At 39.3% G+C, this 11741-nt stretch overlaps 1 long non-coding RNA gene across 15 annotated transcripts in view; it reads left to right on the top strand.

The window, feature by feature from the left end:
• Positions 1–11741, top strand: part of LOC107646112 — a 20562-nt gene that overhangs the window by 7697 nt on the left and 1124 nt on the right. For 5 of the 15 annotated variants that reach the window (XR_002348448.1, XR_002348450.1, XR_002348443.1 and 2 more), the window contains 3 exons: positions 749–799; positions 1365–2506; positions 2774–3014. This is a non-coding gene — a long non-coding RNA (uncharacterized LOC107646112). Of the gene's footprint in view, positions 1–748; positions 800–1364; positions 2507–2773; positions 3015–3580; positions 3885–11741 lie in introns of those variants that run through there. The other 10 variants (XR_002348439.1, XR_002348437.1, XR_002348438.1 and 7 more) reach the window with 10 other exon arrangements.

Here is an 11741-nt window from a genome sequence, read left to right as displayed (position 1 = left end):
TTACTATATAAAATTTACAAATTTGTATATACTAATTTTATATCGAATAGACCCGATTTAACCCTATTTGTTTCAGGTCTATTTAGAGTCGGGTCAAAATATACTCGATAAAATGTTTGGGTTAGGTCTGGGTATAAAAAAACCGAGCTCGATTCAGTCCATGTACACCTCTATCATCTGCCTTGTAGTTAGGGATGGAAGTGAGTTAAGTCAGTTTGTGAGCTTGTAAGCGAGTTTGAGCCAGAATTTGAGCTTGTATATTAAATGAGCTAAGCTTGTGCTTGAGTAAGTTTAGCGGCTCGTGTANATATTATGTATTTTATACTTTTAAATTACGATAAAAATTGTAATCTTAAACACATTTATAAAATTCATGTTTGTTAAATATATGATATTGATTTTTTATTTTGTCAATAAATTCGAAGAAACCGTGAATCAATTACCTTTGCAACGAAAATGCCTTTAGATATAATTAGAAATGGTTTTTCAAAAGCACATTCATGCAGGGGTAATCATTCTTTCCGGCCTAACAATAATAGAGTATTGATTTCTTATTGTGTTATTGTGTGCTCAAAGTTTCTTTTGTTTGAATATTTCGTTTTCTATATCAATTTGTTTTGTTTTGTTTGATCAATCACCTTAAGCACTTAGCAAAATTAGATTTAATAATTCAAGAAAACACACTTAACCAATGCAAATAACAAATTGATAAAAAACACATTTAACCCTGCTACTTTTCTGTGTACAGAATTTGTAAGATTTGGTTATAGGATCGTCTTGACAAATAGTAATATGCAAGGTATTTATCTTAAACCATACTTTTAAATTCTTTTTATACTGTCACTTGTACTTTGGAAAGTCATATTTTGTTACTTTGATTTTTTGATTCTTTGATAACAAACAGATTTAAGGGTTTGTTTGGGTGAGTTTCTAAGAAAATATATTTTTTCGAATTATTTTTTTTAAAAAGATCATTTAGAAAAGTAAAAGTAATTTTATGTTTGGATATCTCATGTAAAACGATCTTTTTATCTATTAATTATGTTTGGGTACAATAAGATAAAAGTACTTTTTGTTTATTTATTATGTAAAAATATATATTTTTTAAAAAAAGATCTTTTAAAAAAATATGTAAATTGTAGTTTCTCAAAAGTATTTTTTTTATTTTTCTAGTACTTTTACTTTTACTATTAGGAATTCGCCAAATACTAAAAAGTAAAAAAAGATCTTTTCTCATTGAAAAAGTTATTTTTCTATCGATTTAATAACGTCCAAACAAGCACTTAACCCCTGCTAGTCTGCTGCTTTGATTTTTGATGCCTTCTCTTGAAAAGTTAAAAAAGCTAACCTAGTCTATCATGTAGGCTAGCACAACCCAAATTTTGATGCTCCAATCAAACCGAACAACAGCTCTACCATGGGAAAAAGGTTACATTATTCTGCTGAAATTTAGGACACATTAGACATTTTCTTCTGTTCCTTATTACCTAAGGGATCTTGGGTGCTCAATGGGTCGGGTGGTGCGGAGAGAATGAGCGGGTGAGGCCTTGAGTGGATTTGGAGCGGGAGTAGAGGTGTCAGCTGGAAGATAGTGACGTCGGAGACAGCGTGGACGGGAGGAGGGGGTGGCCACCTACAAGGACACTCCGACGATCAAGTCAGTGTCCATACGAGGCAATAGCCATATTAGATAAGATGTCACATACTTTGGGGGGAGAGCTGACCTCTCCCCTTATATACTGTGTTGGGTGGGCTCATAGGTGACCTAGCCCACTGGCCAGGAAGCTTCTATGAGTTGTCCTAGTCCATGTGGAGGTCAGGTCGTTCTAGCTTCCGGGTCAGGGGTCTCGGGTGCTGCCTCAAGGGTACCGACCCGACCGGTTGCTAGGCGTGGTGACTTGAGCTGCTGTGGCAAGTTGTGCGTGCTTTGGGTCGGGTGTGGTGGACCAACCCGTCAGGTTGCCTCTGTTGGGGCTGGTTCGGAGCTTGGGTCGGTGGTGGTGGTCTGACCCGTCGGGTAGGCGGGCTGGACTGTGGCAGTCCGTAACAGTGCCCCCAACGTGTCGGCCTCGAGGTTTGGAGCTCGGGGCTGGGCGTGTTTGATTTACTCACTGCATCAGGACGTGTCTTCTTTTCCCGGAGTTTGTTGATAACGTCTGTGTTCACGCGTGGCTGGCTTGTTTTTCCCTTGGGACTGTCTCCTTAGCTTCTGTGCTGGGCATTAAATGGCCATTATTTCATGAATTGAAAGTTGCGTGAAATGACGGTTGTGCCCCTGTCTTTCGGCGCTCCTCTCGACGGTTTATGTCTTTGGGCCTGCCCTTTTTATTTTATAACTTCTTCTTTACTTTTCTTTTCTTCTTCTGTTTTCTCTTATCACTGTTGCTTCCATTCTTCTCCTTTTTTTTTTGCTGTTGCTTCAGTATTCTTGCTGTTGTTTCAATCTGCTGCTTCGATCTTCGAATTCCTGTTTTGATTTTCTGTGGACTCTTCCTGCATTTTTCTGGTATGTTGTTTTTACAGCTTTCCCTGCTTTTTGTTTTCCTTTGGCTTTCCCTTGTGCGTTTTTCTTTGTGCATGCTTGGGTTTTGTTTGTTTTTGGCTGCGTCTTCTTTTAGAGGGGGTGCCACTGGGTGTTTTATTTTAGCTTTTGATTAAGTTTTGGGTTAGTATAAGGGTGCATGGGGGTGGTTCAGGGAATTGTAGCTTTTTTTTTAAATTGTTTTTAGAGTTTCCGACCTCCCGTGCTGACTGAGTGGTGCCCCCATTGTAGGTATGTCCGAGCGTCCTGTGGTTTTGAACATGGCTCAGCGGCCGTTAGCTGATCTGGTCGACCACTATGCCTGGGTTACTTCCGAGGTGAAGGATACCCTGTCCAGGGTTACCCGCGAGAGCCTCCAAGAGCTTTGTCAGGTTGGGCTCTTGTGCGGAGGGGGTCCCGAGGAGGCGCTCTATCAGGTTTATGTCCCTGCTGACCGAGAATGTGTTCGCCAAAAAAACTTGGCATCTCCGTGCGTGGTGCAATGTTTATCGTCCTGGGGGTTCGCATCCCCTTCTCCCCCTTCTAAATGGCACTTCTAAACCGGTGCGACGTGGCTCCGTCGCAGCTGCACCCGAATAGTTGGGCCGCTATTCGTTGTTTTGAGATGGCCTGCGAGTTCTTGGAGATCCTGTCTCCGTGAATGTTTTTCTTTACTTCTTCCTTCTTACCAACCCTTCTCGGGAGGGGAAAAAGAAGAATGGGTATATGTCTTTTAGGGCTCAACAAGGTCGTAGGATCTTTGGCCTTTTTGAGGACTCTTTTCATGGCTTCAAATCAACTTTCTTTAAAGTCAGACCGGTTGAGGGCCATCAACCTTTCTGGCTTACTGCGGAAAGGGAAAGGCAGATCCCGACCTATTGGAGTTTTGGGGCGTTGCCGATGTCCTGTTGGCTATTTTTGGCGAGAAAAATCTTAACACTTATATAGTTATGGGGATCGGAAAACTGGTCAGTCTTATGTTGGTGAGTCCTTTGTTTCTACTTGTATTTTTGTTTAGTGTTTTCCTTTCCCTTGCTCACGTCTTGTTTTTGCTTACAGTTTTCATGGCTGGTGGGAAAACTATTATGACCGAGCTGATGAACCTTTTTGAAGGGAGTGGCAAGGACTCCTCGGCGACTCCCTTGGTGGATCATGGTCAGGAGGGCGCCGGAGAGGGTAGAGGTCAGGTCGCCAGGGCTGATCAACCGAAGTATTCAAACCTCGGATCGTCTCTCAAGGAATTGCAGGGAAGTGTAGTTTATTATTGGTTGTGGAAAATTATCTTTTTGGATTTTTGAAATAAGGAACAAGGAAATAAAATGGCAAGAAATTAAATTAATAACTAAGAACTCTTGGCAAGGTATGAAAATTAGAAGTCCTATCCTAGTTATCCTTATCAATTGTGATGAAAATTGTCCATTGCTCTCACTTAGTTAACCTCTAACTATGAAGGAAAGTTAAAAGGATAAATTAATTTGATTTCTCAAGTCCTAGTCAACTCCTAAGGAAAGACTAGTTTTAGAGGGATCAAAATCAACTAGCAAATTTCAATTATCAGTCAACAAAAGAGTTTGATAACTCAAGAGTCTCCAATTACTCAACCAAAACCCAAATGAGAGAAATCTACACTAAGATTCAACCAAGCATTTTATATCACACTTGGAAGGTACAACATAAAAGCATAGAAAAGCAATAAGAGATAATAAAATTCAAACAACCAATTGAAAGCATTAATAAGATAAATTGAAGAAAACAATCATAAATATGAAATACCTCAAATTACATTAAATAGAAAATCAAATCTAACATGAGAATTTATAAACTAAAGTAACAACACAAAGTAATCAATAAGGTAAATAAATAAACTAGAATGCTAAGACAAATAAAAGTAGAAGAGAAACTAAATTAAACTAAGATAGAAATCTGAAATTGAAAAGGAATGAAAATAAGAATCCTAAACCTAGCCTCTTTCTCTCTAGAAAACTACATTTAAAACCTAAAATTATCCGAATGAATGTTGTATGAAGGAATGAATGATTGATTTTCCTACTCTGCAGCCTCTATTCTGTGTTCTTGGGTTTGGAACTGGGACAAAAGAAGCCCAGAAATCGTCCCCGGCGCTTTCTGCAATTTCTGCACGTGGCGCGTCACGCGTACGCGTCGTTTGGCAAAAAATTCTTGTCACGCGTACGCTTCAGTCGTGTACGCGTCGCATGCCTTCCGCGCCATGTCAGCATCTCAAAACACTATTTTCTTGCGTTTCTTCCACTTATGCTTGCTTCCTTTCCATCTTCTAAGCCATTCTTGTCCTATAAAGCCTGAAAACACTTAACGCATAGATCACGGCATCGAATGGTAATAAAGGTAATTAAAATTGACAGTTTTAAGGCCCAGAAAACATGTTTTCAACTATATCACTGAATTAGGAAGGAAAATGTAACACGCAATTTATATGCATAAGTACGAGAATAATGGATAAAATCTACTAATATAAGTACAAGATAAACCCTAAAAATGGGGTTTATCAATCTCCTCACATTTACACATTAGCATGTCCTCATGTTAAGTTTAAGAGAACCAAAAGAGTGAAGGCAAAATGGTAGAACTTATGCAATGCAACCTATCTAGATGCAAGCTATCTACTATATATATATATAGCTAAAGTGAGTTAAATTTCTAAGAAATCATATATGCACAATCAAGGACTAAATCAATCATATCAAAGCGCATTCATAATTGAGTTGAGTTAATCAAAAGAGTTCACAAGTGGACAAACTTGCAAGACAAGCAATGATCAAATATGGACATATGAAAATGAGCAATTGAACCCTCCCTGAATTTGTATATGCACTCTAATCACTCAAGTGTTTGGGATTAAACCACTCAAATCTCCTCTAGTCATGCTTTCTAGAACTTCGTTCTTCATGTAATCAATCAACAATTATCAAGTGTACAAATGCAAATATCATGAGAGCTTTTCAAGGTTGTAATGGGGCTAAAGTAAGAACGAGGGTATATATGTGGCCAAGTGAGCTATCATATGAATCTTTGACTAACTTAAGTTCTCACCTAACACATACAAACTATACAATTTTAAAATTAAGCTTAGCTACCCAAAATCTTACTTTTACATATTTTCACACACTCATGTATCAATTTTTAATTTCATTACATATGCATTGATCTTTTTATTGAACTTAACATCGGGATAATTTTATTTTCCTATTCATTTATTCTCTCTTTTTTTTTTTAATTTTTTTAATAATATACCAATGCATATGTTTTTCTGCTTTCACATGAGTAGACACCTAAAATTTTAATATTTGTCAATATAAGTAAAAACATATTCTCATTAACCATAGGTCCCACATTTTTTCACACTTAGTTGACACACAATCTCTATCTTAAGCTAACCAAAGATTCAAATAGGGTAATTATTTATTTTTTCGCTTAAGGCTAGTGATGTGGTAATATAAAGAACAAATGGGGATTAAAATGTTTAAAGTAGCAAACAAGGGTAGTTGAAATGATAGGCTATTTGGGATAAGTGAGCTAATATTAAATGATGGCCTCAATCACATATAAGCATGAACATACACTAAATAATTGACATATAGAATGGAACAAACTCAAGCTTGCAATCATGGAGAAGAAAACACACAAGAATAAAAATCATGGTTAAATAATGTAACCATGTAATTAAGCTAAAAAACTCACGGGTTGTGTGTTCTTAGCTCAAAAATCATATTCCAATCATATATATAATGCAAGTTACAAAAAGTTTTAACTCAAATCAATGTGAATCTTAAATGCCTTTTCTAAGAAAAAATACATTCCTTGCAAATTTCATCAATTGACCAACATTTATTATATATATATATATGAGATGTTATGATTATGAAAAGCTAAAAGTTTTTAGTTTATCTCTATTTTCAATAAAATCAATTTCTCATATGCCAAAAGGGTAAACTAAACTTAATAATCCATATTTTTTCACATCACAACTAATAAACTAAAAGTGCAATTCAAGCTAAATATCCAAGATATATACAAGTCCAAAGTGCAAAATGCAACAAAGTAAAAGTAAACAGAAGTACAATAAAATAGAAATGTGCAAGTACTAAAAGAAAAATAAAATAAAGCAAAATACAAAATAAAGCAAAATAGAACAAAGTCTGAAATGGTTCACTAAAATATAATCCGCCAGAGACGGTGACCTTCCAACACTTAAAGCACAGCATCGTCCTCGATGCTCTCAGTCAAACTGGGTGTGAAGGATCATCGCTTGCATCTCTATCGTCTCCTGTCAAAGGATGTGCCGCTGGCTCTGTCGGCTGTGGCTGTGCAGGTGCCTGTGGCTCTATAGGGTGCTCAGGCTGAGTCGCCTCTTCCTCATCCTCCTCCTCCTCCTCAGAGTGCTCCGAGGGTGTGTCAGGCTCAGAGGAGATGTCAGTACGCCTCGACGTCACAATCAGCTTCAGATGTGAATATCGTCGCTTATTGCGACGCTCAGACTGCTCATAATGTCGCTCATTGCAGCGCTTCATTTGATCAAGGCACTCAAAAAGGCAGTGCACAAGATGGTAGACTGACTGAGAAGCAGATGATGGTGTTGCGGAAGCAGGTAGTGCTGCAGGTGCTGCTGAGGATGTGGCTGCATCAATAGAAGTAGTAATAGTAGGTGGTCTGTGGCCTAGAGGTCCGAATCGCTTGCCGTGCGGAATAACCTTCTTGCAGTCGGCAATCGGTGGTCTCTCATCCTCTAGCTCGCAAGGCACCTCAGCTCGACGAGCTATCTGGGTGATCAAATAAAGAAATGGCAAGGTGCCTCTGACATAAACTCTAGACATGTACTTTCTGATGAGCCTTGAAAAGTACAGGTCCTTTCCTTCCATGACGCACCAAATAAGGATGATCATGGCAACGGACACTTCTGACTCGTGAGTACTAGGCCTAACATAATTACTCAGTATCTGTTGCCACAGCCTAGCCTCATCATTGAGATAAATAATCTTTATATCCCGTGACAATCAGTTAAGTCAGAATGAAGGGGTGACCCGTGACAATCATCTACTATCTTCATTACTCACTTAGCCAAGATCTGCGTGCCTGACAACCACAAGCAGTCTATATGATGTTCAACGTAGTCATTGGACGACAGCTGGAGTATAATCTCTTAGGCCTCTGGTTCGTGACTTTGACTTGCATCTCCTGACAACAGAGCAGTCGAACTCACAGAGATCAGAACCTTTATGGTAAAGGCTAGAACAAATGAGCTTCATATTCACGAATGTTGGTCGCAGTGACAGTGTGCAAAAAGATAGAGAGATCCTATTCCGACACAAGTGAGAACCAACAGATGATTAGCCGTGCGGTAGCTGTGCCTGGTATTCTTCATCCGAGACGAGAGATCCGACAGATGATTAGCCGTATAGAAGCCGTGCCTGGACCATTTTCACTGAGAGGACGGATGATAGCCATTGACAACGATGATCCACCAACATACAGCTTGCCATGGAAGGGAGCACGCATGATTGGATGAAGACAATAGGAAAGCAGATGTTCAAAAGCAACAAAGCATTTCCAAACGCTTATCTGAAATTCCTACCAATGAATTACATAAGTATCTTTATTTTAATTTATGTTTTATTTATCTTTCAATTATCAAAACTCATAATCAATTGAATCCGCCTGACTAAGATTTACAGGATGATCATAGCTTGCTTTAAGCCGGCAATCTCCGTGGGATCGACCCCTTACTCGCGTAAGGTTTTATTACTTGGACGATCCAGTGCACTTGTTGGTTAGTTGTACCGGAGTTGTGAAAAGTGTGATCACAATTTCGTGCACCAAGTTTTCGTAAAAAAAGCGTATAAAGGGAAGGCAGTTGCTTCCGAGGTCCATGAGCGGACTCTCTTGTTTGCTCCATCCTCTTTTTAGGGATGGGTTTGTCCTCTTTAATGAGGATGTCTTCCTCTATGACAATTCCCGCTGAATTGCATAGGTGACAGATGAGATGAGGAAATGCTAACCTTGTCAAAGTGGAGGGCTTGTCAGCCACCTTGTAGAGTTCTAGAGGTATGATCTCATGAACTTTCATTTCCTTTCCAATCATGATACTATGGATCATGATAGCCCGATCCACAGTTACTTCGGACCGGTTGCTAGTAGGAATGATAGAGCGTTGGATGAACTCCAACCATCTTCTAGCCACGGGTTTGAGGTCAGGCCTTCTCAATTGAACCGGCTTGCCTTTTGTGTCTCTCTTCGATTGTGCTCTTTTCACACAAATGTCTGTGAGGACTTGGTCCAACCTTTGATCAAAGTTGACCCTTCTAGTGAAAGGATGAGGATTTTCTTGCATCATTGACAAGTTGAATGCCAACCTCACGGTTTTTTGACTGAAATCCAAGTATTTTTCTCGAATCATTGTGAGCCAATTCTTTGGGTTCGGGTTCATACTTTGATTATGGTTCTTAGTGATCCATGCATTAGCATAGAACTCTTGAACCATTAAGATTCTGACTTGTTAGATGGGGTTGGTGAGAGCTTCCCAACCTCTTCTCCGAACCTCACGTCGGATCTTTGGATATTCACTCTTTTTGAGCATGAAGGGGACCTCGAGGATCACCTTTTTCTTGGCTACTTCATAGAAGTGGTCTTGATGGACCTTTGAGATGAATCTATCCATCTCCCATGACTCGGAGGTGGAAGCAACTGCTTTTCCTTTCCACTTTCTAGAGGTTTCTCCAACCTTAGGTGCCATTAATGGTTATGGAAAAATAAAAAGCAGAGCTTTTTTTCACTCCAAACTTAAAAGGTTTGCTCGTCTTCGAACAAAAGAAGAAAAAGGAGGAGAAGCTTATGACCCTGAGAATCGTTGAGGTGAATTACATGGGAGAATCCCATGGAAACACCTATAATCCTTCATGGAGAAATCATCTAAATTTCTCATGGAAGGATCAACAGAAGCCATTCTGGGCGTTAAACGCCAGAATTGGCAGACAGACTGGCGTTTAACGCCAGAAAAGGGCATCAGCTTGGCGTTTAACGCCAGGAAAGGCAGCAGATTGGCGTTTAAATGCCAGAAAGGGCTGTCCAGGGGCGTTTAAATGCCAGAAAGGTGCAGGGACCAAAATTCCTTGACATCTCAGGATCTGTGGACCCCACAGGATCCCCACCTACTCCAATTCACTTTCTCTCCTCTTCATACTTTTTCATAACACTCTTCCCCAAATACCCTTGACTAATCACATCAATACCTATTTTCCAAACACTATTCACCTATCAAGTCCTACCCTATTTTCCATAATCTCTTCACCACTCACATCCATCCACTATTTTCCAAAAATCCATCATAAAATTTCACCTACCTCACCATTCAAATTCAAAACATTTCCTTCCCAAACCCAACCCCTTCTTACACGAATTTCCTCTCTCTTACCCTATAAATACCCCTCTTTACCACCTTCAATTTCACACATCATAAACACTTAAACCCCCTTTGGCCGAATTCAAAACACCCCTCTATCTCCTCCATTTATTCTTCTTCTCCTCCTTTCTTTCTTCTTTTGTTCGAGGACGAGCAAACCTTTTAAGTTTGGTGTGGGAAAAAGCTCTGCTTTTTATTTTTTCATAACCATTAATGGCATCTAAGGCCAGAGAAACTTCTAGAAAGAGGAAAGGGAAGGCAGTTGCTTCCACCTTCGAGTTATGGGAGATGGAGAGATTTATCTCAAAGGTTCATCAAGACCACTTCTATGAAGTTGTGGCCAAGAAAAGGGTGATCCACGAGGTATCCTTCATGCTAAAAAAGAGTGAATATTCGGAGATTCGACGTGAGGTTCGGAGAAGAGGTTGGGAAGCTCTTACCAACCCCATCCAACAAGTTGGAATCTTAATGGTTCAAGAGTTCTATGCTAATGCATGTATCACTAAGAATCATAATCAAAGTATGAACCCGAATCCAAAGAATTGGCTCACAATGATTTGAGGAAAATACTTGGATTTCAGTCCGAAAATCGTGAGGTTGGCATTCAACTTGCCAATGATGCAAGGAGATCCTCATCCTTTCACTAGAAGGGTCAACTTTGATCAAAGGTTGGACCAAGTCCTCACAGATATTTGTGTGGAAGGAGCACAATGGAAGAGACTCAAAAGGCAAGTCGGTTTAATTGAGAAGGCTTGACCTCAAACTCGTGGCTAGAGGATGGTTGGAGTTCATTCAACGCTCTATCATTCCTACTAGCAACCGGTCCGAAGTAATTGTGGATCGGGCTATCATGATCCATAGTATCATGATTGGAGTGGAAGTGGAAGTTCATGAGATCATACCTCTAGAACTCTACAAGGTGGCTGATAAGTCCTCCACTTTGGCAAGGTTAGTCTTTCCTCATCTCATCTGTCACCTATGCAATTCAGCGGGAATTGTCATAGAGGAAGACATCCTAATTGAAGAGGACAAGTCCGTCACTAAAAAGAGGATGGAGCAAACAAGAGAGCCCGCTCATGGAACTCAACAAGAGCACGAGAAAATTTCTCATCAAGAAATTTCTGAGATGCCTCAAGGGATACACTTTCCTCCACAAAGCTATTGGGAGCAACTCAATACCTCTTTAGGAGATTTGAGTTCCAACATGGAGCAATTAAGGATGGAGCACCAAGAGCACTCTATTATCCTCCATGAAATCAGAGAGGACCAAAGAGCCATGAGGGAAGAGCAACAAAGGCAAAGAAGAGATATTGAGGAGCTCAAGCACTCCATAGGATCTTCAAGAGGAAGAACTAGCCGCCGTCACTAAGGTGGACCCGTTCTTTAATTTTCTTGTTCTTATTTTTCTTTTTTTCGTTTCTATGCTTTATGTTTTGTCTATATTTGTGTCTTTATTACATGATCATTAGTGTCTATGTCTATGTCTTAAAGTTATGAATGATTCCATGAATCGCTCACCTCTCTTAAATGAAAAAAAATGCTTTTATTTGAAAAAGAACAAAAAGTATATGAATTTCAAATTTTATCTTGAAATTAGTTTAATTATTTTGATGTGGTGGCACTACTTTCTGTTTTCTGAATGTATGCATAAACAGTGCATATTTGAAGTTGGAATTAAGAAAAGTTGGCTTTTGAAAGAATAATGAAAAAAGAGACATGTTATCGGTAATTTGAAAAATCATAAAATTAATTCTTGAAACAAGAAAAAGCAGTGAAAAACAAAAGCTT

Source organism: Arachis ipaensis, chromosome B06 (assembly GCF_000816755.2).
Source record: "Arachis ipaensis cultivar K30076 chromosome B06, Araip1.1, whole genome shotgun sequence".
Classification (NCBI taxonomy): Eukaryota; Viridiplantae; Streptophyta; class Magnoliopsida; order Fabales; family Fabaceae; genus Arachis; species Arachis ipaensis.
This window is presented reverse-complemented; position numbering and strand designations above follow the sequence as displayed.